We start from the raw sequence: 26,151 nt of genomic DNA on the forward strand, positions 1-26,151 counted from the left end.
ATACACATACGCAGAGTGGTGGGGTCATTTTGGTACAAATGGATCAAAGGGGAGACAGCAGGCGGCACTTTGTTGTGTGACCTTTACTCTGTTGTCAGCTCCCACTGGCCAACACAGGTTTCTAATGCGCAAATCAGTGGACTTGATGAAGTCGTTTTAGATGAATATTATGATTTAAAATGTGCAAATGATAACATAATGATCCACGGGGGCCAGAGATTAGAACTGTTCTTTAATTTGAACCCATATCTGAACTTAAGACCGTTTGTCCGCCCTCATGGGTTCTTGTATTTTGTCTCAGGGTCAAAGTAAAGTGAGATTTGAGTCCACACAGTGTCATACATATGCGCGCACTGGCTCAGCCTGTGCATACATTAGAGGTGGAGGGGAGCGAGGCCCCGCCGGAGAGCCAGGCTACAGCAGTGAGGTGGCTGCTGACATTCAGACAGACAGAGGACACAGGAAGATAAGCCCCGAGTCACAATCCACATCAAAGCAAACAGTCAGGTCCTGCAGGTACCGGACTCTAACACACACACACACACACACACATTACACACACACACACAAACACACATACACACACACCACGCACACATCATACACACAAACACACACACACACATAATACACACAAACACACACACATTCATCACACACACATGTACACACACACATACACACACATCATACAAACACACACATCATACAAACACACACACACACACACACCACACATCATACAAACACACACACACCACCTCACACATCATACAAACACACACACACACCACCACACACATACATTCATCACACACATCATACATACAAACACACACACACACACACCACCACACACAATACACACACACAAACACACTAAACAAACATACACACATATGTGCACACACACAAGCACACATCATACAAACATGCATACACACACACACAACACACACACCTGAGCCGCAGTGACACCTCTATTTGATTTCAGGTGGTTTTATTGATCATTCTTATTATGTCGCCTCTCCACAGACCTAATCTATAACTCATATCCTTGTCTCCATGGAGATACATAACCTTCATGCCATACTCTGTCACATACCAGGCAAAGTACCAGCATCTCCATGGTGACGAGCAGGTGACAGATCCTCAACTCCAAAGGTTACACAGTGGCGTTAGTGCATAGTGTGTTGTAGTGTTGTAGTACAATAAAATAAAAATAATTGCAGAGTTATTTTCTGTTGATCCAAAGCAAATCATCTGGCTCCAGGACAGGGTGACCAGATGAGATTGGCTGAAATGGTGTTGGATAAAAATTGTTTGAGTTTTAATTAATTATTTTGTTTACACACAAAACTGAAAAAAGAACAAAATAAAAATGTAAATGACAGATCAGGGTCTTAACCCGATGCGTCCACATTAAAGACGAGCGACTTATCGCAGTGAGCTAAACTCCAGAATTTGAGAAAAGCTTGGTTGTGGCACTGCCTCACCTGCCTCCTCTGACCGTACGTTGCTGGTCTTCCACCTCGCTGTCTCCCCTCTGCTCTTCACCTGGCTCCAGATGTGTCAGCTGCTTTGTAATGTCTGCCCGTGCCTTCACTCAGACTCTCTTCCCTGTTATGATGTAGGAGGTGACCAGGCATGTGTGCTTATGTTACATTACTGTGTGCAGTCGACTCAACCGCTCTATGAACAGTTTTTCATGTTTATCAGAATATAACTACTTAGTATTCTGTTTGTAATCTGTGTAATTTTCAGAACATTTAGGGATGGATTCCAAATTTTTCAGGACGTCTGGTCACTCTACTCCAGGATTATTTATTAAAATTATACATTTATTTCATACAACAAATATTTAGATTAAAAAAGTGCTTCAGCTGGGTCACGTGTCATCTTTTTTTTAGTGAAACAGTCAAGATGGCCGCCCTGCTGAAGCACGTGTCTGCCCTGACCCCTCACACACACGCACACACACACACACACACACACACACACACCCCACACACACACATGCACGCACTCACACACACGCACACACAAGCACACACACGTACCATACAAATACACGCACACACACACGCACTCACACACACACGCACTCACACACACCCCACACACACACATGCACGCACTCACACACACGCACACACAAGCACACACACGCACCATACAAATACACGCACACACACACACGCACTCACACACACACACTCACACACATACACACACACCCCACACACACACATGCACGCACTCACACACACAAGCACACACACGCACCATACAAATACACGCACACACACGCACTCACACACACGCACTCACACACACGCACTCACACACACGCACTCACACACACGCACACACAAGCACACACATCATACAAACACATACACATGCACTCACACACACACACCATACAAATGCACGCACACACACACACACACACACACGCACTCACACACATGCACCATACAAATGCACGCACTCACACACGCACTCACACACACACACACTCACTCACACACACACAGACACACGCACTCACACACACACACACTCACACACACACACACACACACACGCACACACACACACACTCACTCACACACACGCACACACACACACACGCACTCACACACACACGCACTCACACGCACTCACACACGCACACACACTCACTCACACACACACACAGACACACGCACTCACACACACACACACGCACTCACACGCACACCCCCCACATACACACACACACACGCACTCACACACACACACGCACACACACACACACACCCACACACGCACTCACACACACGCATGCACACACACGCGCACACATACACGCACTCACACACACGTGCACACACACACCACAGGTCAGACTGAGAGGCATGAGTCAAGGCCCCACAACAAATCACCTCATACTAGAACTTCCCCCTATACAACCCCCCCTTTGTCCCAGACTGTAGCCATGACAGGAGCTATGACAGGAGCCATGACAGGAGCCACGACAGGGGCCATGACAGGGGCCATGACAGGGGCCATGACAGGAGCCACGACAGGGGCCATGACAGGGGCCATGACTGGGGCCATGACAGGAGCCACGACAGGAGCCACGACAGGGGCCATGACAGGGGCCATGACAGGGGCCACGACAGGGGCCACGTCAGGGGCCACGACAGGCGCCATGACAGGGGCCACGACAGGGGCCACGACAGGGGCCATGACAGGAGCCACGACAGGGGCCATGACAGGGGCCACGACAGGGGCCACGACAGGGGCCACGACAGGGGCCATGACAGGAGCCACGACAGGGGCCATGACAGGGGCCCGGTCAGAGCGAGCAGGAGCCTGTGTTGTACATATGATATGATACGTGTGTGGAATTGCATGCTCCATCAGGGGGAGGGTGGTGAGGGGGGGTGTGGGGGTGTGTGGGGGGGTGGGGGTGGTGGAATGCCTTGACCATTTCCTCTGATGTCCTCTGGTTGTCCCCCGTGTCTGTGGACAACCCTGCACTTGGAGCTGTCACACTCTTGGCTTTTGTTTCTTTGTTTGTTTCACTAAAGGAGAGACACTGCAGGTAAACTCCAGGTTTCACACGGAACATTCTAGAGCCTATTGCACTCTGAGAGCAGGATATCCAAAAGCCCATGTTTCAGCAAATCAGCCCTTTTGTTCCTTACTTTTGTAACGTTCATCTTGTCTTCACGTATAATCTTATTTTCTTTTAATCAGACATCTTAGAAGTGAAATGTGTTGACCTTGTTGACATGTTTGAGCTGTTAACTGTGAGTCATCTTCAGAACTGTCGCTGGTGTTGGTGGGGACAGTGTTGGGAAGGTGACTTTTAAAATGTATTCCCCTACAGATTACATACCCCAAAATGTAGTTTGTAACGTAATCTATTAAATTACTTAAAGTGAGTAACGTAATGTTATAATACTAATACTTTGGATTACTTGATTTGCTTTAGAGAAGCAAAGACCAGGATATTGTAACATACAAAGTTTTATTTGCTAAAAGAAAATAAAAAGCCCAGACTTTACTCAACCAAATTAAAAATATTATTGAAGAGGAGAAGACACGTCTGCGCAGCATGATTTAGTCCTGTTTTAGGCCTGTTAAATCCTGTTTTAGTCCTGGTTTAGATCTAGTTTAGACCTGGTTTAGTCCTGATTTTAGTCCTGGTTTTAGTCCTGGTTTAGACCTGTTTTAGTCCTGGTTTAGTCCTGGTTTTAGACCTAGTTTTAGACCTGGTTTAGACCTGGTTCAGACCTAGTTTTGGTCCTGGTTTAGACCTGTTTTAGTTCTGTTTTAGTCCTGGTTTTAATCCTGGTTTTAATCCTGGTTTAGTCCTGGTTTAGACCTGTTTTAGTCCTGGTTTTAGTCCTGTTTTAGTCCTGGTTTTAGACCTAGTTTTAGACCTGGTTTAGTCCTGGTTTAGACCTGTTTTAGGCCTAGTTTTAGTCCTGTTTTAGTCCTGGTTTTAGTCCTGTTTTGTCCTGGTTTTAGTCCTGTTTTAGTCCTGGTTTTAGACCTGTTTTAGACCTAGTTTTAGACCTGGTTTAGTCCTGGTTTAGACCTGTTTTCGTCCTGGTTTAGTCCTGGTTTTAGTCCTGTTTTAGTCCTGGTTTTAGACCTGTTTTAGGCCTAGTTTTAGTCCTGTTTTAGTCCTGGTTTTAGTCCTGTTTTAGTTCTGGTTTTAGTCCTGGTTTTAGACCTGTTTTAGTCCTGGTTTAGTCCTGGTTTTAGTCCTGTTTTAGTCCTGGTTTTAGTCCTGTTTTAGTCCTGTTTTAGTCCTGGTTTTAGTCCTGTTTTAGTCCTGGTTTTAGTCCTGTTTTAGTCTTGTTGTAGTCCTGGTTTTAGTCCTGTTTTAGTCCTGGTTTAGTCCTGGTTTTAGTCCTGTTTTTAGTCCTGGTTTAGTCCTGGTTTAGTCCTGTTTTAGTCCTGGTTTTAGTCCTGTTTTAGTCCTGTTTTAGTCCTGGTTTTAGTCCTGTTTTAGTCCTGTTTTAGTCCTGTTTTAGTCCTGTTTTAGTCCTGTTTTAGTCCTGTTTTAGTCCTGGTTTTAGTCCTGTTTTAGTCCTGTTTTAGTCCTTTTAGTCCTGTTTTAGTCCTGGTTTTAGTCCTGTTTTAGTCCTGGTTTTAGTCCTGTTTTAGTCCTGGTTTTAGTCCTGGTTTAGTCTTGTTTTAGTCCTGGTTTTAGACCTGTTTTAGTCCTGGTTTAGTCTTGTTTTAGTCCTGGTTTAGCCCAAAATGTGAAAACAGGAAAATACCTCTGTGTAATCCATTTATTTCAACAAAGTAACTGTAATCCAATTACCACTCACTGAAACAGTAACTGTAACTGAATACAGTTACTCATAATTTGTACTCTGATTACATAACTCTGGTACATGTAATCCGTTACTCCCCAACACTGGGTGGTGACTTGTCTTTTATCAGTTGTTGTTACTTCCTGTGGGCGTGGTCAGCCGGATGGACCCGGGTTTGATTCTGTCAGTGCCTCTTTTTTATTTTATTTTTTTTCAGTGGTCTCAATTCAGGAAGCAAGACATAGACTCCATCAACTGAAGGAGAGTTCCTCCTTTTACACACCTGAGACCCCCTCCTCCAGAGAGCCCCAGGTGCCAGGAGGCGTGGTCAGTCTGAGCAACCTCAACCTTGGTCCATCAGGCTGACCATGCCTACAGGAAATAACAACAGTTGTTACTCAACACATCACCAGCAAAACCAGAGACAGTTCTGAAAATGACTCATAGTGGACAGAAGAAACATGTCAACGTAAACACATCAAAAACACACAAAAGAAAAGAAGAAGCTTATTATTTATTTTCTTCTTGTTCAAAGTAAAACTGTCTCTCAACAGAGCTCAGGATGAAAGGTCAAAGACTGTCCACATGTGTCTAATGCTCAGAAACGCTTTCGCCAAAACAGTGTCAAAAGTAAATGGAAAGTTTGTGGATGGTGACTGCTAAGTGCTAACAGGTTTAGCATTTAACATCTTCAAATCTGCATTGGATATTGGACATTTGGCCAACTGAAAAAGAGCCTGATCTCTACAGGGGTCAAACACTTACCAGAGAAGTGTAGCTTTGACACGATTGTTTATAAAGTAATGTGTGTGTGTGTGTGTGTGTGTGTGTGTGTCCTTGCACCCTCTGCATGGAGCCACGGCATTTCATATAGGCGAGTTTCAGCTGACATCATTGTTATTAAAAGACCGCGTTGCATGTTGGGAAATATTTTGGTCGGAGGCAAGAAACACGGTAGCGTCAAACACAGTGCGTAACCTCACGTATTTCTCCCTGATAATGGTAAATTCCTGCTGCATTATCGGATGCACAAATAGAAGCAGGGAAGAAGGAAAATGTCTTTTTCGTATTAAACATCTTTCAAACATCCGCAGAGCAAATGTAGAAGATCCTAACAAACCGTGGACTCCAACAAGTTCAACAACACATCGAGACTCTTGGAGGTTTTCATCTTTTCTGCTGTGAATGGCCCAGGAGTTTCCACCAAGTCATTGTGGATATCGCCCAAGTGAATATTTGTCCAGGTAGTTGGGGATTCTGACCAGAAATTTGGTTTGGTCCACCTTTTGTCGGGGTTGAAAAGGGTGATTTGGCGTCTGTCGATGCTTATGACCAATTTCTGGTCAAATGGTCTTGGGTCCTCTGCCGTTAGAGTGGATAAATAACCGGGATCAATACCCTTTACGTGCTTTCTCGCTCTGTCCGTCATGTTGAATTAGTGTTTCTTGCCGCCGACCAAAATAATTCCCAGCATGCAACACATGCTTTTGTCAACAATGAAACTGGCCTATGCACATACATCAAGATTCCATTGAATGATTTAAGTTACACGAAGTAGTTCAAACAGCATGATTAATACAGATTACATATAAAGGCATTTAAAGTAGTAAGTACTAGTAGTAGTACTAATCTAAGTACTATGGGCATTGTTGATCTAATCCTCAACCTGCATGAAAACTGTACCTTATTCTTTGTATAATTGTTTTGTTTGTTTGTTTTCTTCAGTGTTTTCAGTTATGCCTAACTGAAAATGTTGAATTCTTTAATTCAAAATGTCATCAATATTACAGATTTAGTTTGTTGAAGTGTAAGAGATTTATTACAGATACAACACACTGGGTACAACATTAAAGACGTCCGTCCTGCATCTGAACATGTTTTCTAAGTAAAAGTAAAAGCGGAGTTCTGGGGACGCGCCTGCAGTGTCTCCCGTGGCACATGTAGCAGATCCACTCGTAGCGTAGCATGAGTCCACGGTCCGTCTGTGTTTCTAATGAAAAAGGGCTACTCTTTTGTACCACTAATGTACGGCTTGAGTTTCACTGTGGTCGTATTGTGATTCTTTTATTTTTGAACACGTGATGAATTATTAAAAGCATTTGAAAACACTACTTATTTGTCTGTTCTCTGCCATAGCACACGCACGTTTACGGTCATGTCCCCCTCTAGTGGTCAGTAGTAGTAGTGTCAACAGAGGTGTCAGTGGAATCGACATGGACTTGTGCTTGATACTTTTGGGGCTGGATTTTGCAAACTGGAGCATGTCAATGTCTGACTATAATATGGAGGTTGTCACAGTAAATTGGATTTGAAACTCCTTTTCTTTTTCTTTTTTTTGAACTTTTATTGCCACAAATCAATTCACATCAACAATGACCTGAGACCAATTTATATATTCACCCCCCCCCATCAAAAATAAGGCATATTAGGGCATTTGTGTCTTCAGTTTGAATTTATTTGTTTGGAGGATAAGCCCCTTGAGATGTGTCACCATCTCGTTTTCGAGGGGGTCCTCATAAATACAACGACAAAAGACAGATACAGTAGGACAGACAGTAGGAGACATAAATTCAAATAAGCATCAAAACAACAAAATTAACACAAACACACACACAGTCACACTCACTCATGCTTGACTGTCTGACACATAATAAAACTAATTTGGAAAAAAAAAAATAATAATAATAATAATAATGATAATGATCATCATAATAATAATAAATAAAATAAAAATAAAACAGAGTTCAAAGATAATCACAGAATACATCAAGATGAACAACAAAATTCAACAAAATGATCAAAAACAATGACATGGGTTCTGTAAATGTTGAACCAGAGCATTTTTAAATAAAGGGACAGAAGTTAAAGCAAAAATCGATGAGGGAAGATTGTTCCAGTCAGAAGGAGCTTTATATTTAAGTGAGTGTTTTCCTATTTGTTTTTTGACTCTTGGGACAACAAAAAATATCTGATCAGGGTGATGTAAACTGTAAGAGGATCTGAATGGATTTAAATACTGTTTAAGATATTCTTATTTGAAAAAGTTAATAATTGGGCTCCATTTCTTTTCAAAAGTTGGCACCTTGAGCTTGTAATTGAGCCTTTAACAGTCCCATTGTATAAACTGGTCTGATTTTTGATCTCCACTGATCAGTGTTTGGTGTTTCAGGTTTCAGCCAGTAGATCGTGATCATTTTTCTTGCAGTCATCAGAAGAAGACGCAGCAGAAAGCACTGATCATGAGAGAGACCATCAGGAAATACATCAAGCAAAAATATCTTTGGGTCCATCAACAGGTCCACAGCCAATATATTTTTAACATCAATCCAGAAACATTTTATATCGGGGCAGTCCCAAAATATGTGAGTGTGGTCGACCACAAGCCCACACCTCCTCCAACATTTGTCACTAAGATTACATTTCAAAAAAAGTTTTCAGCAGGGTTCTAAAGAATCTTAATTTGACCTTCCAGTCCAACTCCTTCCAAATCTGACTTCCTACCCCCATGAAACCAGAACAATCTCTCTCCCAGGTATCATCATCCAAAGTCACATTCATTTCCATTTCCCACTGTTGTTTTATATGATTTGTATTATCAGACACTTATCAGAAGCTCATTTGCTTATGAGGCTGTTTTCTGATCTATGTAATGATGTTGTTTCCTCTGGTTTAGATGCATTGTTTAAAGTTTTATAGTGCTCATGAAACTAAGATGACATTTATTCCTTTTACCAGCATGCAGGTAACAACAACCAATACCTTATTAACATACTACTACATCCTCTAAGTAAGTAAGAAAGTAAGTAAATCTTTATTTATAGAGTACCTTGCACAGATTCAAAAAATCACAAAGTGCTTTACAGAGCAAAAAACAACATAAAAACAACATAAAGAAGAACAGAGGAATTACAGACAGAGTTAATTAAAGCTTGTCTAAATAGCAGTGTGTTGAGCTGCTTTTTAAAACAGTCGATAGAGTCTGCCTCATGTAGGACCAGGGGCAGGGCATTCCATAATTTGGGAGCCACAGCCTGAAAGCACACCTGAGTTTTTAATCAGGTCTTTGAGACCATCAAGAGGCCCTGACCAGAAGACCGGAGGGTGCCACCTGAGGAGTAGGGGCAGTAAGTCCCTGATGTACTGTGGCGCCTGTCCAGTTAAAGCTCTGTAAGTTAAAACCAATATTTTAAAATCAACACGGAACTTAAAAGGAAGCCAGAGCAGTGAAAATAAAACTGCTGGATTGTGAGTCTGCTTGCTCCTGTTAAAAACTACTACTTCTACTACTACTACTACTACTATTACTACTCTACTACTATTATACATTTACAATATTCAAATAGAATACATACAGGACTGAATACATACATCTAGTCACTGCAGTTGTTGTTCTTTCATTACCACCGCTGTCCATGGTACTGGTCCTGACCTCTGAATTTAGACATTAGATTTAAGACTTTGATTGTCCCCAAGGGGAAATTAATTTTCACACACACAGAGCTTGTTTGGCACATACAGCGACAACACAACACACACAGACACATTACAGGAGACATTACAGGAGACATTACAGCACATTCAGCGGGGTCTGGCATTCAGGAATGTGGTGACCGAGGGCATGAAGCGGGCCCTCCTGCACCTGAGTGCCCTGTACCTCCGTCCCGAGGGCAGAGGGTGAGGTGCTCCTGCAGTGGGGGAGTGGAATCTTGTTCTGTGGAGAGTGTGATGCTTCCAGTGTCTCTGTTGTTAATATCTGCAAGGTTGGGTGTGAGGAGTCCTGTGACTTTATCAGCTGTGTGTGTTTCCTTTGTGAGTTTAGATCGTTTTTATCAGTGAGCATGTTGAAAAAGCAGGTGAAACAATACAACATGAGTTGTTATGTTGTTATCTGCATAAACCATGCATTTTAGTTCTTCTTTTAAACAGAAGATATGTGGTGTGATGTCATGTGATGATACAGGAAGTGCTCCACTGAGTTTTTAAACTCCACACACCTTCATTAGACTGATTTGGATGATTTCAGCTCTGCAACTGCCAAGCTCTACTGAAAGAAGCTGTTAACTTGAAAACTACCACTTCATGACAGGTGGACCAGAGCACTTTGAGCTTTGGACGTGTTACTCTAACATGCAAACACTTGTCTGTCTGTGTGTGTGTGTGTACTTACATATATATATGCTTAATTGATCATATCATATGCTTGATTTGATTTAGCGGACACAGAGATGTCAGTAGTAGATGTACCAGGTCATTCAGGGGAGTCAGTACCACGGACAGCAACACTGAAAACGGAGCAGTATCACGGGCGGTGGCACTCATATTTTAGTTCTGTAATTACTTCCATGTATGTCAAATGATGAACCTCAAAAAAAAAAAAAATAAATAAAAAAAATGCAACTCAGACATGCCAGCAGCACTTAGCACCATGTCATTTATCATGTACAGTGACACACTCTGGGGCCAACACCACAGACAGTGGCATGGTTTATGACGTTACAGGTTAATAGGCTCCATCATGTGAATTGTCCAAAATCTAACTTACATTAAATACAGAAGTAAAAATCTAAAATCAAAGGAGGAAAACAATATGAAGACAACAGAATTATTAATAACTGCACTGAACAGTTCAATGTTGATTGTGTTGCTGCTGCCTTGACCAGGTTTCTCTTGAAAAAGTGATTCTAAATCTCAGTGGGACATCCCATTTAAATAAAGGTAAAAAACTAACAAACAAAACACACACACACACACACATCAGAGATCCCAGTACTGGAGAGTACAGGGTGTCAGTACCACGGACAGCGACACCAAGAGGCCAGTACCGCGGACACCGAGACTCAGGGTCAGGGTCAGTACCACGGACAGCGGAGCTCCGGGCAGGTACCATGGACAGCGACACAATGATACGAGGTAATGAAAGACACCTGCAGTGACTAGTTCTGTATTCAGTATTGTATGTATTCTATGTGAATATCTTAAACATATAATAGTAGTACAGTATGTAGTAGTGTAGTATATTAATAAGGTACTGAGTAATTTATGTGGGGAATAAATGTAATCTTAGTTTTATCTTAGTAGAGAGAGAGAGAGAGAGAATAAGAACATAATTATTAATAACTGAGCTAATTGGACCTGTATCACGTACAGCAGCACTTAGGGGCCACGTGCAGCGTCCCTTAAATGGAGAATGAACCCAACTTGAACTAAACTTGTTGGAATGCGCAGTTATGACCAAAGTGAGCAGGGCTTTTCTAGAACATGTGCTCGTGTGCGCGGCTCTCACACTGGTTTTATTGTTGTAATGTCCGGAGTGGCCCGCAGGCGGCAGCAGTGGGACACACACGCAGCTGAGGTTGACCGTGTGTCGGGGCGTGTGTGGAGAGCGGCCCGCCTCAGCTGACTGTCAAACGGAGCATGTACAGTGTTTAGAAAAGAGCCAGTCACGTGCTGCTCCACACTCCGCTGACAGCGCGCCTCCCCCCCGCAGCGGCCCTCACAGAGGCCCTCACAGAGGCCCCTACAGAGGCCCTCACAGCGGCCCCTACAGCGGCCCCTACAGCGCCGAGCCTGGGCGGCACCTCCGCGGACGCCACGGTCATGCCCCGGGACGTGTCTGTTGCTCTGGGGCCGGTCTCATGAGTGAGTGCGGCTCGGTCCTCACGCAGGCCTTGTGCTCCTCCGCAGTCTGCAGCTGAAGCCGAGCGCGCTCCCTCCGCTCTCCGTGTGCGCTCTGGCGTCATGTGAGCGGGCTGCATGCCGCGTCCCGTCCTCCCGGAGCTGACCCTCCTCCGCGGGGCTCGTGTGTAGCGCAGACCGCCTCCCTGCTCCCGGGGACAGTGGTGCTCTCCGACGGCCGCGGGAGGATGAGCGACCAGGGGAAGAGCTCTACATCCTCAGCCGCGGCCCCGGCGCCCGGCCCCGGCTCGGACACGTACAAAGGCTGGCTCTTCAAATGGACCAACTATCTGAAAGGATACCAGCGCAGATGGTTCGTGCTGAGCAACGGCCTGCTCTCCTATTACAGGTACACGCTCACACACGCAGCTAACGGACACGGCTAACACTGCTAACCCGACACACGAGGACTGTGAGCGGCGGCTGCGTCTGCGTCCACACCCCGCGGCTCCAGCCCCGGTTCAGTCCGGCTCAGTCCTCGTCTGCTCTGCTCCGGTGCAGTCCTCTCTCACCTCGGGTTTATTATTATTTCGACTTCAGACCTGGTCCTGGTTCAGTCCTTGTAGTTCTGCCTCATGTTCCCTGTGGGGGAGTTTTGGTTCGTCCTGGTTCAGTTCTGGAGCCTGGGGCCACACTGAGCACAGAAGAGACACAACACACACACGTGTGTTCAACACACACACATGTGGTCATAACACACACATGTGTTCAACACACACACATGTATTCAACACATGTGTGTTTAAAACACACACACGTGTGTTCAACACACACACACACGTGTTCAAAACAGACACACACACATGTGTTCAAAACAGACACACACACATGTGTTCAAAACACACACACATGACCATAACACAGGAGACGTGTTTGGATGTGAATAGAAGCATTTGTCCTGGTGCCAGTGACATGGTGTTCCTGTGTCACATCACAGTGCCAGGCTTGTGCCTATAGTGGACAGTAGACAGTTTTGCTGTCTTTTACAGGGACATGTCTTTTACAGGGACATGTCTTTTACAGGGACATGTCTTTTACAGGGACATGTCTTTACAGGGACATGTCTTTTACAGGGACATGTCTTTTACAGGGACATGTCTTTACAGGGACATGTCTTTTACAGGGACATGTCTTTTACAGGGACATGTCTTTTACAGGGACATGTCTTTTACAGGGACATGTCTTTTACAGGGACATGTCTTTTACAGGGACATGTCTTTTACAGGGACATGTCTTTTACAGGGACATGTCTTTTACAGGGACATGTCTTTACAGGGACATGTCTTTTACAGGGACATGTCTTTTACAGGGACATGTCTTTTACAGGGACATGTCTTTACAGGGACATGTCTTTACAGGGACATGTCTTTTACAGGGACATGTCTTTTACAGGGACATGTCTTTTACAGGGACATGTCTTTTACAGGGACATGTCTTTACAGGGACATGTCTTTACAGGGACATGTCTGTGGTGAGTTGACAGGATGTTGGGGTGCTCTGGTTTGGGGTTTATTGTCATGTGAGTCTTGTTTTGTGTTTTCGATCAGTCTGGATTCTGTTTCTTTTCGTGACATGTTGAGACTTTGCAGCTGAAGTCATCCACATTCCCTGAGGTGTGATGTTAACTGTAGGCATGCTCTGTCTGTGACTTTAATCTGAGTTTTACTTCAACACAATCTGACCACAAACAATGGACTTGGCTGAACTACAACATTTAGCCAACAGTTTTTCAGTGAATCACTTTCAGCTTTTAAAAAAATAAAAACTCCTGAACAGGATGTAAACGCTCACACTGACCACACCAAAATGTGCTGTTTAGAGTTTTTTAAAAGTATTTTTGACTGTGTTTTGCTAATGATCCACACCAGCAGAGGTTACCACCACAGCAACTGTAACATTCCACCATACACATACATGCAGAACACCCCCAGTGTGATGTCAATGCAACGTATGAGTTAAACAGAGTTAGACAGACTAATAGCCTCATTAGAAGTTTGTGCAGTCTTCACTCTCTCAGACATATCTGGACTCTGTGACACTGGCTGATGAGGTCATGTCTCCTGTGTGAAAGAGGACACCCAGAGGAGCAGTGTCACCCTGTCCCCCCTCTCCGTGTGGATGCTGCCAGGTGCTGCTAGGTGCTGGGTGAGCTCTGGACTGCACCCAGGCGAGTCAGGTTTCCACAGGTGTGACTGAGTAATGAGCCAGAGCTGGTCCCTGGGGCGGAGCGTCTGCAGAACACTGGGACATGTGACAAATAAATAATCATCATCATGGAGACTGTGCAAGAGCTAAAGGAGCTATAGACCTTTGTGATGCTCCAGGCCTTTTACACTAAATGTAGCAGCAAATGTGTCAGAAGACCTTCCAGAGGAAATACTTCAAAGGCATGGATCATTTCATCACCAACTAAAACACCAGAGGAGTCAGAACGAGGTCTTTCCTGTTGTGTTCACCTGGCGCCCCCTGGAGGCTGCTGTGATGCTGCAGGACACAGAGGAGGGAGGGACACTTGTGGCTCTTCCACAGGATCTGCTGACCCTCCCTGGCCAGTCCTCCTGTTAAACTGACCTGAGACCTTTGACTGAGACACAAAGGACACTGAGACACACAGTGGAAATGTTGCTGCAGCAAAACTTGAATTTGCCTCAAGATCAACCCAGTATCTGTCTCTGATAAGGCTCATTGACTTTCTGCTGTGCAACTTTTCTGATGGAAATTAAAAATCCACCACCTGTCTGTTCTCCGTGGAGATACAGTAAGAAGCCACGTTTACCAAAGAGCAAGAGAAACTGACTAAACGCTTGATAGATCAGTTTATTATGCCACACTACGGAACATTCTAGGCACATCAAGGACATCTTCATGGAGACAAGCAGACGGCAAATCTCCTCAGAAAAGTTGTTGTAACTGGTGATAATATAATGGAAGAAGTTGGATGTTTGTGAAGATGTAGTGAACATGTATGACATAAACCGAGGAGTGCAGCTAGTGCCTGATGTTCCCACATGACACATTCTTACTGTGTGTGTGTTAGAGGCCGACCGATATATCGGTTGGCCCATATTATCGGCCGATAGGGGCACTTGGAGACATATCGGCTATCGGCCCATATCAGGAAACATATGGGCCGATATTTCACGTGGGCATGTTATATCTCGTTATGAAGCTTAAACTCTCTGCATTATGTTCATTTAATCCAATTTACAGACAGATAAATGTCCTAATATGTGGCTCTGCATCAGTATTTATCTACGGAGTCATTTGTCTGTGTGTGTGTCCGTACTGTCCCTGAACACACCCCCAGAGTCACGTCACTCAGTGTTCTTGTTTACACTCGCAGACATAGATCCATGTGCACAACACTGAGATTATTTTCTTTATACGGACAATCGGTTTGAGCCTGGATTAAAAGGACATTTATTAGTGCAGATTTGTGATGTGAGGAGGAGCCTGTGTGTTAGCAGTGAGTGTTGGAAATATGTCGACTTTGAAGCTAGTTTTGGTTATTTGTTATTAGCTCATAAACACACATAAACAGACTGTTTTCTATTGGTCTATTGTAAAGTGAATATATTGTCCGTATATTTGTTACTGGACCTGCATTGATATGTAAATGAGCTGTGAATAGAGGTGAGAATTATGCCATTTGTGCAAATTATTAATTACCACCGCGCACAGCATTTACGGCTAAAGGCTAATAGCGGTAGTGTCTTTACTAGCTAGTAGTGATGGGTCGGTCGCGAACGAAGCGGCTCTTAGAGCTGGCTCTTTGAAGCGAACGACGGGAGCCGGCTCCTTATTGGGAGCCGTGTTTTCTCTTTCTCTCACTTTTTTTTTCTCTTCACGTCGCGTGCAGACTCGAGGGAGTTTGACAGCGGCAGCGGCTCAAAACAAAACTTTCAGAAATCTGCGCATGCATAGGATACAAAAAAAAAAGGGGCATATTTGGCTGTAGTTCAGCATAAAATAAATAAACCAGGACTAATCTTGGGCTTGAGAGAGGAAGAGAGATAGAGACCGAGTCCCGACACTCAGTCCTGGTTCAGTTCTAGTTTAGTCCTGTTTTACACATGGTTTAGATCTGTTTTAGTCCTGGTTTAGTCCTTTTTCAGTCCTGGTTTAGACCTGGTTCAGTTCTGTTTTAGTCCTGCTTGCAACAAAACAATCTGAAGAGCTGCTTGGAGGCCAAAAGAGCCAGCTGCTTTTAGTGAGCTGAGCCAAAAGAACCGGTTCTCTAAAAAGAACTGGAATACCCATCACTAGTGTCTAGAATGTGATGCAAAAATGCCATTAGTCCAACCTACTGTTTGTAAATATGACGTAAAGAGGCAGAATAACAATAAATGTTGCCTAAATAAACCCAATTTAAAATCCACTAGAGCCAAACCTAAGTTTTTTAAACAATTCAAGATTTACAGTGAATTTTTACATCACTAAATATATCGGCAATTATCTCGGCTATCGGCAGCTCCAACTCCCATTATATCGGTTTTATATTGGCCACAACAAAACCCATATGGATCGGGCCCTAGTGTGTGTGTGTCGGTGTGTTTAAAGTGCTTTACAGATGTTTCTAACTCTGACCTATTTGGTGTGATCAGATTTATGGCTCCTGTTGGACACCACAGTAGAAATCAACGCACTTGTTTCATTATTAAGTTATTTTACATGAATATTGTGATTTAAAATGTGCAAATTACAATATAATGATCCACGGTGTCATAGGTTATAAGTCTAGAGCGCACATATAGAGCACAATATGTCTGCTTTAAATATGGTCATGTTAGTGTGTTTCAGTGAAAGGAGTTGTCTCATGTGCACTTTCAACAGCCCCGGGGGGACAAAGGCATTCTAGACTTTATCGATCCATACGGCTCAGTACTTGGACATGATGTAACTCAATACATGGAAAACAAAACAAAAACATAAGACACCAGTTAAAGGATTGAATAAGCATCAGATGTAAAGACTGATAACAATCTGTAATGCTGATGAGTGCAAAAGAAAAAAAATAATTTTCTACTTTTTCAATTTTGGTGAAGTTATAATTTTACTTCCTGATTAGACACAGGCTGCAGATATTTAATTCCATAACTGTTACTTTGCTAACATAATGTAAACAAAACTAACTCTAAACTCTAAATGACACAACAGTGATTAGACTAATAGAAATAAATTACATTTCTGTTTTGTTATCTTAATATAAAACAGTTGAACTGAAAAATACCTTCCATGCATAAATTGTTTCTGTACTTTGAATGAAGAACCCTAACTCCAACTGAAGTAAAATACTGTAAAATAAGTTAGACAGTAATCCTACAGTAATCCTGCCCCTCTTCCCCCGCTCACAGCTCCACCCCCGGCCCTCTCCTCTTCTGTTGGACTGTGTCGGTCTGGTTCTCCTGCTCACAGCTCCTCTTCTGTTGGACTGTGGAGTCATTGATCACAGGTGTTTGTGTTTCTTATATTCTTTTCTATGACATGAAGAGTTGGTGTTATCTTCTTATCTCCGGATGAGTTTTATGGAACTTCCAGGCAAAGCAATGACATCTCCATGGAGATGATGGGGCAGCAGACTGGGCCAGGGGTCCGAAGGTGAAAAAGATATCCACCCATCTTAGACAAATATTTTTCCTCTTCAAACACATGCACATTTTTATGTAACGAAGTAACATCTGACTAGCAGAATACAGATATAGTGTGTAGTAAAAGTTACTCTTAGGTCTGTGCACTGTCTGCATCTAATTATAAAGTATTTTTTAAATTGGCTATAGCATGCTAGTTGTTTTTAGTATTACCATGATTGTTCTTTAGAGTTTACTGGAAGCTGTAATTTGGTTAGTCACCAAAAACAAAGGAAATATAACTGAAGAGTGTCTCTGTGTATGTTTGTGTGGACTCGGTCTCCTGTGCTCCCTCATGTTCTTATATCTGTGGTCCTCCTCGTGTGTCATACTGCGTTCAGAACTCCGCGCCAAAAACACGTCGAGGCCTCCTGTTAAAGCCTTTGTGGGCAGAGGCTTGAAGCACGTTTCTCCAAAAGTTCAGCTTTTCACTAACCACCAAAGATGCGTGGTGTTTGAGTTTGTGCACAGACATGTGTGCGCAGACATGTGTGCACAGACATGTGTGCACAGACATGTGTGCACAGACATGTGTGCACAGACATGTGTGCGCAGACGTCTGCAATCTGAGTGCAGACGTGTGTGTGGATGTCTGCAGTCTGTGCACAGATGTGTGCGGTCTGAGCACAGACGTGTGTCTGATGTGGCTCTTGTCTCCACGCTGCAGAACGGTCGACTTGTGTTTTATGAGGATGTGTGCACAGGGCTGTGACAGGTAACTCTCCTCCTCTGTCCCTCGTCTACTCCTCCTCTGTCCCTCGTCTACTCCTCCTCTGTCCCTCGTCTACTCTCTCTCTCTCTCCCTTCTCTGCTCTCTCTCCCTTCTCTGTACCTCCTCCTCTGCTCTTCCTCTGCTCCTCCTCTGCTCCTCCTCTGCTCCTCCTCTGCTCTTCCTCTGCTCCTCTGTTGTGCTGCTGTCTGTTGGCTGCCCTGGCTGCACTGCCTCCTGACCTGTGCATGGCTTGCCTTGCTGCTCTATGTTCATTTAAAAGCTTGTGTCTGCACATTTCACATGGATGTGGCTGGCTGCTTTTTGTAGCTGTGTTTGTCAGAAACTGAATGCACCGTCTGAAGATCCTCTCACTATGTTTACAGTTACAGAGACTGTGCACTGCCTCAGTGTGCAGCAGGTCAAAGAACCCAACATGTGTGAACGGGGACAAGAGAGCTTCAGGATCATCTAGTAATTTAACATTAGTACTTTGCCACTAGAATTGCTTATATACATATAACCACATTTTGACAAAACACATAAAACAAAACATCCTGTGCTATTCCACAGTGGAGAGACTGAAGCTTGTTCACTGCTGATCTAAAGTATATGAGAATATGTCCAATCACATATATTTCCATATTCATGTTCATAATATTTGCCTGACTGTTTCTAACCTGGTGCAGTTGAATTCCTCTCCTCGTCTGCTCCTCGTGTAAATCAGAATGTGCTGTGACATGCAGCAGATATCAGAGTACAGCTTCTCCTCATGTGGCACTCAGGTCTTTCAGATTCGATTCACGACTCCTCAATTGAAAAGCATTTGTAAACTAATCACGGCGAAGAATCAAGATGCTCAGAATGTTTTAGCAAAGTGTTTTGGAAACAGTTTCAAATCAACTCATGGATCATTCTCTAATGACGGCAAGTCAATGTAAGAGTGTGTGTGAGTGTGTACATGTGCGTGTGTGTGTGTGTGTGTATTTGTGTATGTGTGTGTGTGTGTGTGTACGTGTGTATGTATTTGTGTGTGTATGTGTATGTGTGTATGTGTGTATGTCAGCTGCTGGAGGCACTGAGGGCTGTTGACCACACTCGGTGCACATGAGTGTCACATGACTGTCTAATCAGTAACCATGGAAACAGGCCTCTTGTGCTGAGGTAAACACTGCTGTGCTCTATCACCGTAAACTTCAGCTCCAAGTCAACTTCAGACCAAACACACCTAAGCTCATGGACACTTTCCACCACAGAAGTGTTTTCTTTTGTCTGGAATGTTCTTTCCAGTTAAAATAAATGAGTTAAAAATAAATAAATAAATAAATAAATAAATACATAAATAAATATTGCATGTTGAATGGTCTGTCTGTGAGTGTGAAGCTGCAGTGATGGTGGAGACTTCCTCAAATGTTCTGAAGGTGATTCATCTCACTGGTCCACAGTATGTGTGCTCACAGGGTGACAGGTGCGACAGGCTCATCAGCTTCACAGGGGCCCCACAGGGGCCCCACAGGGGACCGTCCTCTCCTCTTTCCTCTTCACCCTTTTACACCAGTGATTCCCAACCTGGGAGGCCAAATTATGAGTCAGATCTGTGAGGAGGCAAGCCTGCTCGATGTAAGTATGCATGTTTGTCAACTTTTCAATTTGAAAAACATGCACCCGTCTCCCAGGATAGGAGATACATAGAGCGGGCTTGCCTCTTCACAGACCTAACTCGTAACTTGGCCTGGTGGTGGGATGTCTCCTGCATGTTCTCAGTCTGCTGCATAAGTGAAACTCAAATGTTTGGTGGCTATGTGGCTGGCTGTAGTTTTGGACATGGCTGTGTCCAGTGCCCTGCCTGACGCCTGGGCCCGGGGTCAGACCCTCTCTCTGGAGCTCCTGGCTCCTCTGCAGTGGTCTCACAAAGTCCTGTTCTGTGCTCCATCTCGCCTGCACTGCCTAGTTCAGAAAAACGCCCGTCTCTCGACTTTCTGCTGGTTTAAAAATGTGAAAAACACGACTGTTTCATTTACAACAGTTTGCAGAGGTGCAAAGTTGACTTTTGGACAAAGAACATATTTGAGTTGGAACTGTTACAGATGCTGAACCATGACAAAGAAACAACAATGTTGAATAGTCCCTCGCAGTTGTTTCCACATGGTTCTCATTGCACAACTCCAAGTGCACATGAAAAACACTTTAATCACATGTTCCTCAACTAGAAGGATCTTTTTGCTCTTCTAATGACAAATAAGTGTAAAAAGTCCTCACCTTACATTACTATGTACTTTACTTTATACTCTGCAGCTGATGTGTCCACATTCCCTGGGGGCTAACTGAAGGCACTGCTCTGTCTGAAGCTCTATAGACTTTCTGAGCTTTATTTTAACACAACGTGACCTGAAAGAACTGATTTAGTGCAACTCCAACAGGTGAGCGGATTTGTGCTGTTGAGAAAGTCTTTCAAGCTAGCCAGCACTGGCCAGTTTTTCAGTTAGTCACTTTCACGTTTTAGTTGAAAATCAAACTAAACAGAACCACGAAAGCTCAGGCTGATCACAGGCTCCTGAAAATGATCTTTAAATACATTTAGTTAGTTTTTTTTCTTGAATTTCCAGACGATCGTAAAGCTTTTTTGCTAATGTGTGCATTGTGTCTCCTTGGTAACTGCTGAACATTCCACTGTAGAAATACATGTAGAACACCTCCAGTGTGATGTGACTGCAAAGTATCACTAAAGGGTTGTGTGGACTGAAGCAGAGTAGAGTCATTTGTGTTGTTGCCCACAGGACTCAGGCGGAGATGGCCCACACGTGTCGTGGCACCATAAACCTGGCCACGGCGCACATCGACACAGAGGACGCCTGCAATATCGTCCTGAGCAGCGGGGGGCGCACCTACCACCTGAAGGCCAGCACCGAGGTGGAGAGGCAGAGATGGGTGACCGCACTGGAGCTCGCCAAAGCTAAAGCCATCCGCATGATGAACGAGCAGTCCGGTAATTGGCATCGTTACTATAGAAATGATCTATTCAAAGCAAAAGATTTGTTTAACTTTTCAGGTTCTGTGAATGATGAAAAGCCCTCAAAATGTTGCTTTAAACAGAAAACTAAAACCTTGAACAGGCCTTTTCTTTACATTTGTAAATCTGATCCTATTTAAAGGAGTTGTATGTATCCTGGAGAAAGGAGGGTGAGAGGAGGACTTACAGTGTCCAGGCTGAATGATCAGCTTCAGGGGTTGTGTCCAGTTGTGTTTGATGGCTTCTTGATTCCTCAGTGGATCAGGCAATAGACAGACAGTAGTTGACAGGTGGGACTGACAGCTGAGCAGAGGAGGAGACAGAGCAGACTGACGATGGAGCCTGTGCCTCTATAGGTGAGTTTCATTGGTGACAAAAGCTCGTGTTGCATGCTGGGAATTATTTTGGTCGGCGGCAAGAAACACTAATTCAACATGATGGACAGAGTGAGAAAGCACGTAAAGGGTATTGATCCTGGTTATTTATCCACTCTAACGGCAGAGGACCCAAGACCATTTGACCAGAAATTGGTCATAAGCATCGACGGACGACAAATCACCCTTTTCAACCCCGACAGAGCCTGGACCAAATCAAATTTCTGGTCAGAATCGCCAACTACCTGGACAAATATTCACTTTGGCGATATCCACAATGACTTGGTGGAAACTCCTGGGCCATTCACAGCAGAAAAGATGAAAACCTCCAAGAGTCTCGATGTGTTGTTGAACTTGTTGAGTCCACGGTTTGTTAGGATCTTCTACGTTTGCTCTGTGGATGTTTGAAAGTCGTTTAATTCACTGTTAGTGGTTCTTTTCACTCAGAATACGAAAAAGACATTTTCCTTCTTCCGTGCTTCTATTTGTGCATCCGATAATGCAGCAGGAATTTACCATTATCGGGGATAAATACGCGAGGTTACGCACTGTGTTTGACGCTACCGTGTTCTTGCCTCCAACCAAAATATTTCCCAGCATGCAACGCGGTCTTTTAATAACAATGACGTCAGCTGAAACTCGCCTTTTGTAAAGTCCAGTGTGTCTCTCACCAGCAGAGGGCAGCACTGCTTTGTCTCTTAAAGACATGCAAAGAGCCTAGAGTCTGGTGTGCTCATCTCCCATTGTTGTCTCTTTGTATTTATGTTTGTTTATGGACAGTTTCCCAGCAGCTCATGAGTCTGATCACTGGATGTCTGTTACTGTGTCATGTGTTTAGTCTAAATCTGTCAAGAGAAAAGCTGTCACTGAACTAGCGAAAAGTTCTTTAGGGGGGATTATGCTACTCTCCTCCACTTCCTCTATAGACTCTAGTCAGGCTTACATCACAAACCAGGAAGACGTTTGGAAAGATGCAATTACAACTTCCCAGGCCCAGTTTTCCTCATCTCCATGTCATTGTAGTGTTCCGTTATGTTCGGCTCATCAACAATTACTATACTATACTATACCTCAGTGTTCATCATTTCTACACTGGCACACAACTCCGAGTGCACTGGGTACATGTGATTAGAAGAGATGTGGCCAAATTCCAGATGATTCTAAAGAGCACATATGTCTACAGTCTTCATTTTACCACTGATCATGTTTACTTCAGTGGGTTTGATCAGTCAGAGTCCAGTGTCAGGAACTACACAAAGTTTCATTGCATCTTTCCAAACATCTTTCTGATTTGTGACGTAACGTTAATTTTCCTAATGTCTATTCTCCTCTTCTCCTCCTCCTCTCCTCTTCCTCTCCTCTTCCTGCTCTTGCTCCAGTCAAACAGGAAATGGATGAGAGCTGGTCTCTCACGTCGCTCTGGGTGTGTCGTCAGTCTCTCATTTGTGTTGCCAGTTTCAGTGCTGAAATCCAGTGTGTTTAAACCTAAGATGTCCCTCTCTGATCTGAATGCTCACTAAACCCCAGCACCTGCAGACAGTCACAAGTCAGTATCAGTGCAGCCTCTGCAGCTCAGGGAGGGAATTCTGGAGGTGAGATCAACTTGAATGTGTCCTCTATCTGCAGGTGACAGCTCTGACACATGTACACAGTGTTGGGGAGTAACAGATTACATGTACCAGAGTTACGTAATCAGAGTACAAATTATGAGTAACTGTATTTGGTTGCAATTACTGTTTCAGTGAGTGGTAATTGGATTACAGTTACTTTGTTGAAATAAATGGATTATACGGCTGTATTTTCCTGTTTTCACATTTTGGGCTATATCCCCCTTTTTTTTTTCAGTAATTCCACTCATTGCAAGACACTAAACCAGGTCTAAAGCCAGGTCCAAACCTGGTCTAAACCAGATCTAAACCAGGTCTAAACCGGGACTAAACTGGGACTAAACTGGGACTAAACCAAGACTAAACCAGGACTAAAGCAGGACTAAAGCAGGACTAAAACCAGGTCTAAACCCAGACTAAAACAGGACTAAATCATGCTGCGTGGACATGTCTCCTCCTCTTCTATCAATAATATTTTTAATTTGATTATATTTAATTTTTTAGCAGATAAAACAGCTTATGTTACAATTTCCTCATCTTTGCTTCTCTAGAGCAAATCAAGTAATCCAAAGTATTCAGATTACATTACTCACCTGAAGTAATTTAATGGATTACATTACAAACTGCATTGTGGGGTATGTAATCTGTAATCTGTAGGGGAGTACATTTTAAAAGTCACCTTCCCAACACTGCATGTACAGTTGTGATAATTTTTATGCATTTATTTTACTCTACACATACTCTATACAGTGTTGAGAAGGTGACTTTTAAAATGTATTCCCCTACAGATTACATATTACATACACCAAAATGTAGTTTGTAATCCATTAAATTACCTAAAGTGAGTAATGTAATCTGATTACTTTGGATTACTTGATATTGTCATGCTTTTTAAAACTACATGAATGTATCAACCACATCCTGAAAATTCTCATTTGTTCTCTTCAAATTGTCTATTGAGCCCAAGTCTTAATGAACAGACTTTTGTTTTACTGTAGAGAAACAAATACTAGGAAATCTTAACAAGAGATGTTTTATCTGCTAAAAGAAAATAAAAAGACCAGTTTTTATTTAACCAGATTAAAAATATTATTGATAGAGAAATGATGTTTATATGAGATCACTACTGCCTTAAAGTATGTCCACCTACTGTTAGTGTAATAATGTTTAGTCCTGGTTTTAGTCCTGGTTTTAGTTCTAGTTTAGTCCTGGTTTAGTCCTGCTTTTAGACCTGATTTAGTCCTGGTTTAGACCTGGTTTAGTCCTGGTTTTAGTTCTTGTTTAGACCTGGTTTAGCCCTGATTTTAGCCCTGGTTTTAGTCCTGGTTTAGTCCTGGTTTTAGTCCTGGTTTAGTCCTGGTTTTAGTCCTGGTTTAGCCCAAAATGTGAAAACAGGAAAATACCACTGTGTAATCCATTTATTTCAGCAAAGTAACTGTAATCCACCACTCACTGAAACAGTAATTGTAACTGAATACAGTTACTCATAATTTGTACTCTGATTACGTAACTCCAGTACATGTAATCTGTTACTCCCCAACACTGTCTGTACATACAGTTCTGTTAAGAGTTGTACTGTATCCTGTCGTGAAAACGTTGCATCTTAGTCCAGCAGATGGCACTATTCCCTCAGCAGATGGTTGTTTGGGTCAGTCATGTTCGTGCAGAGTTTGAATTGAATCGTTTTCAACTGTCCTCTTTCAGTGGATCGGGTGTTTTGTATCCATCCCACCAGGGGGCACTTGTGTTCCTCTCATATTTTCCAAAGCCACAGCGTAAACCCCTAACGGCGTCCTGAGGCACAGCGGTGTACAGGAGAGTGTTCAGGGCGGTATGTGTATCCAGACTGTGATTGGCCGCCCCGCTCTCTCAGCCCCTCCCTCCTCTCCTCTCCTCCTGCTTACTACTGAGCAGAGACAGCGTGTTGTGCGTCCCTGTGTCCATCGTCCCAGTGTCTGTGAGGAGGGACACTGCACGACTGTCCCTGTGGAATGTAAGTACAGATTTTTGCATTGACTCTTTGGCTGATGAGATGTTAGAGAGGACGGTTCGATTGTTACCGGGATCTGCTTGTGAGGCGGTAGCGAGAGTGGAGAATTTGTTTTAATTCACTTTTTTGAGTTTTGTTCATTTTTATATTCTGATAAATTCTCTTTGTGTGGGTGCTTCTTTGTGTTTTTAAAGGAACTGCAAACAGCCTGTGCTCTGTGCCTTAACCTGCAGACAGAGACACATCCAAGTTTGTCTCATTCTCAGCATATAGACAGAGCAGGCCTCATGTGAAAGCTCAGAACCTCCAGCATTCTCCCCCAGAGCGGCAGAGGCTGCACTAGCACTGGTTCATGACTCTCTGCAGGTGCTGAAGTTTAGGTCAAGACCATTTAGATCAGAGAGAGACATTTTAGGTTTAAACCAACTGGATTTCAGCTTTGAGTTTGGTGTCTGTGGTCTCCACTTTGTAAAGCGCGTGTTTACAAAGTTAGTTTCCTCCTCGGCTTTGACAATAGGAGCAGAACCAGGCCACAGGCGGCGGGGGGGTGGGAGGGCATCTGACACACAGCTCACATGTGTTTACACAGGTTTAGTTTCCTCTCAGCTCTGACAATAGGAGCAGGACCGGGGCACATCGTTGTGATCTCAAAGCACTTCCCTTACTCTGATATCGATGAAAACAAATGCACCATCTCCTGCTTCGTCCAGGACTGGTGTGACGCATGGTGCTGTGTTACTCTGGTCCTCTAGCGCCACCTGCTTGTTGCATGAAAATGTTGTTGCTTTAGTTATTGCTCAAAAAAAAAAAAAAAAAAAAACCTTGATGAGCA

Source organism: Boleophthalmus pectinirostris, unplaced genomic scaffold, assembly GCF_026225935.1.
Source record: "Boleophthalmus pectinirostris isolate CB_2022bp ecotype Guang Dong unplaced genomic scaffold, ASM2622593v1 HiC_scaffold_4, whole genome shotgun sequence".
Lineage (NCBI taxonomy): Eukaryota > Metazoa > Chordata > Actinopteri > Gobiiformes > Gobiidae > Boleophthalmus > Boleophthalmus pectinirostris.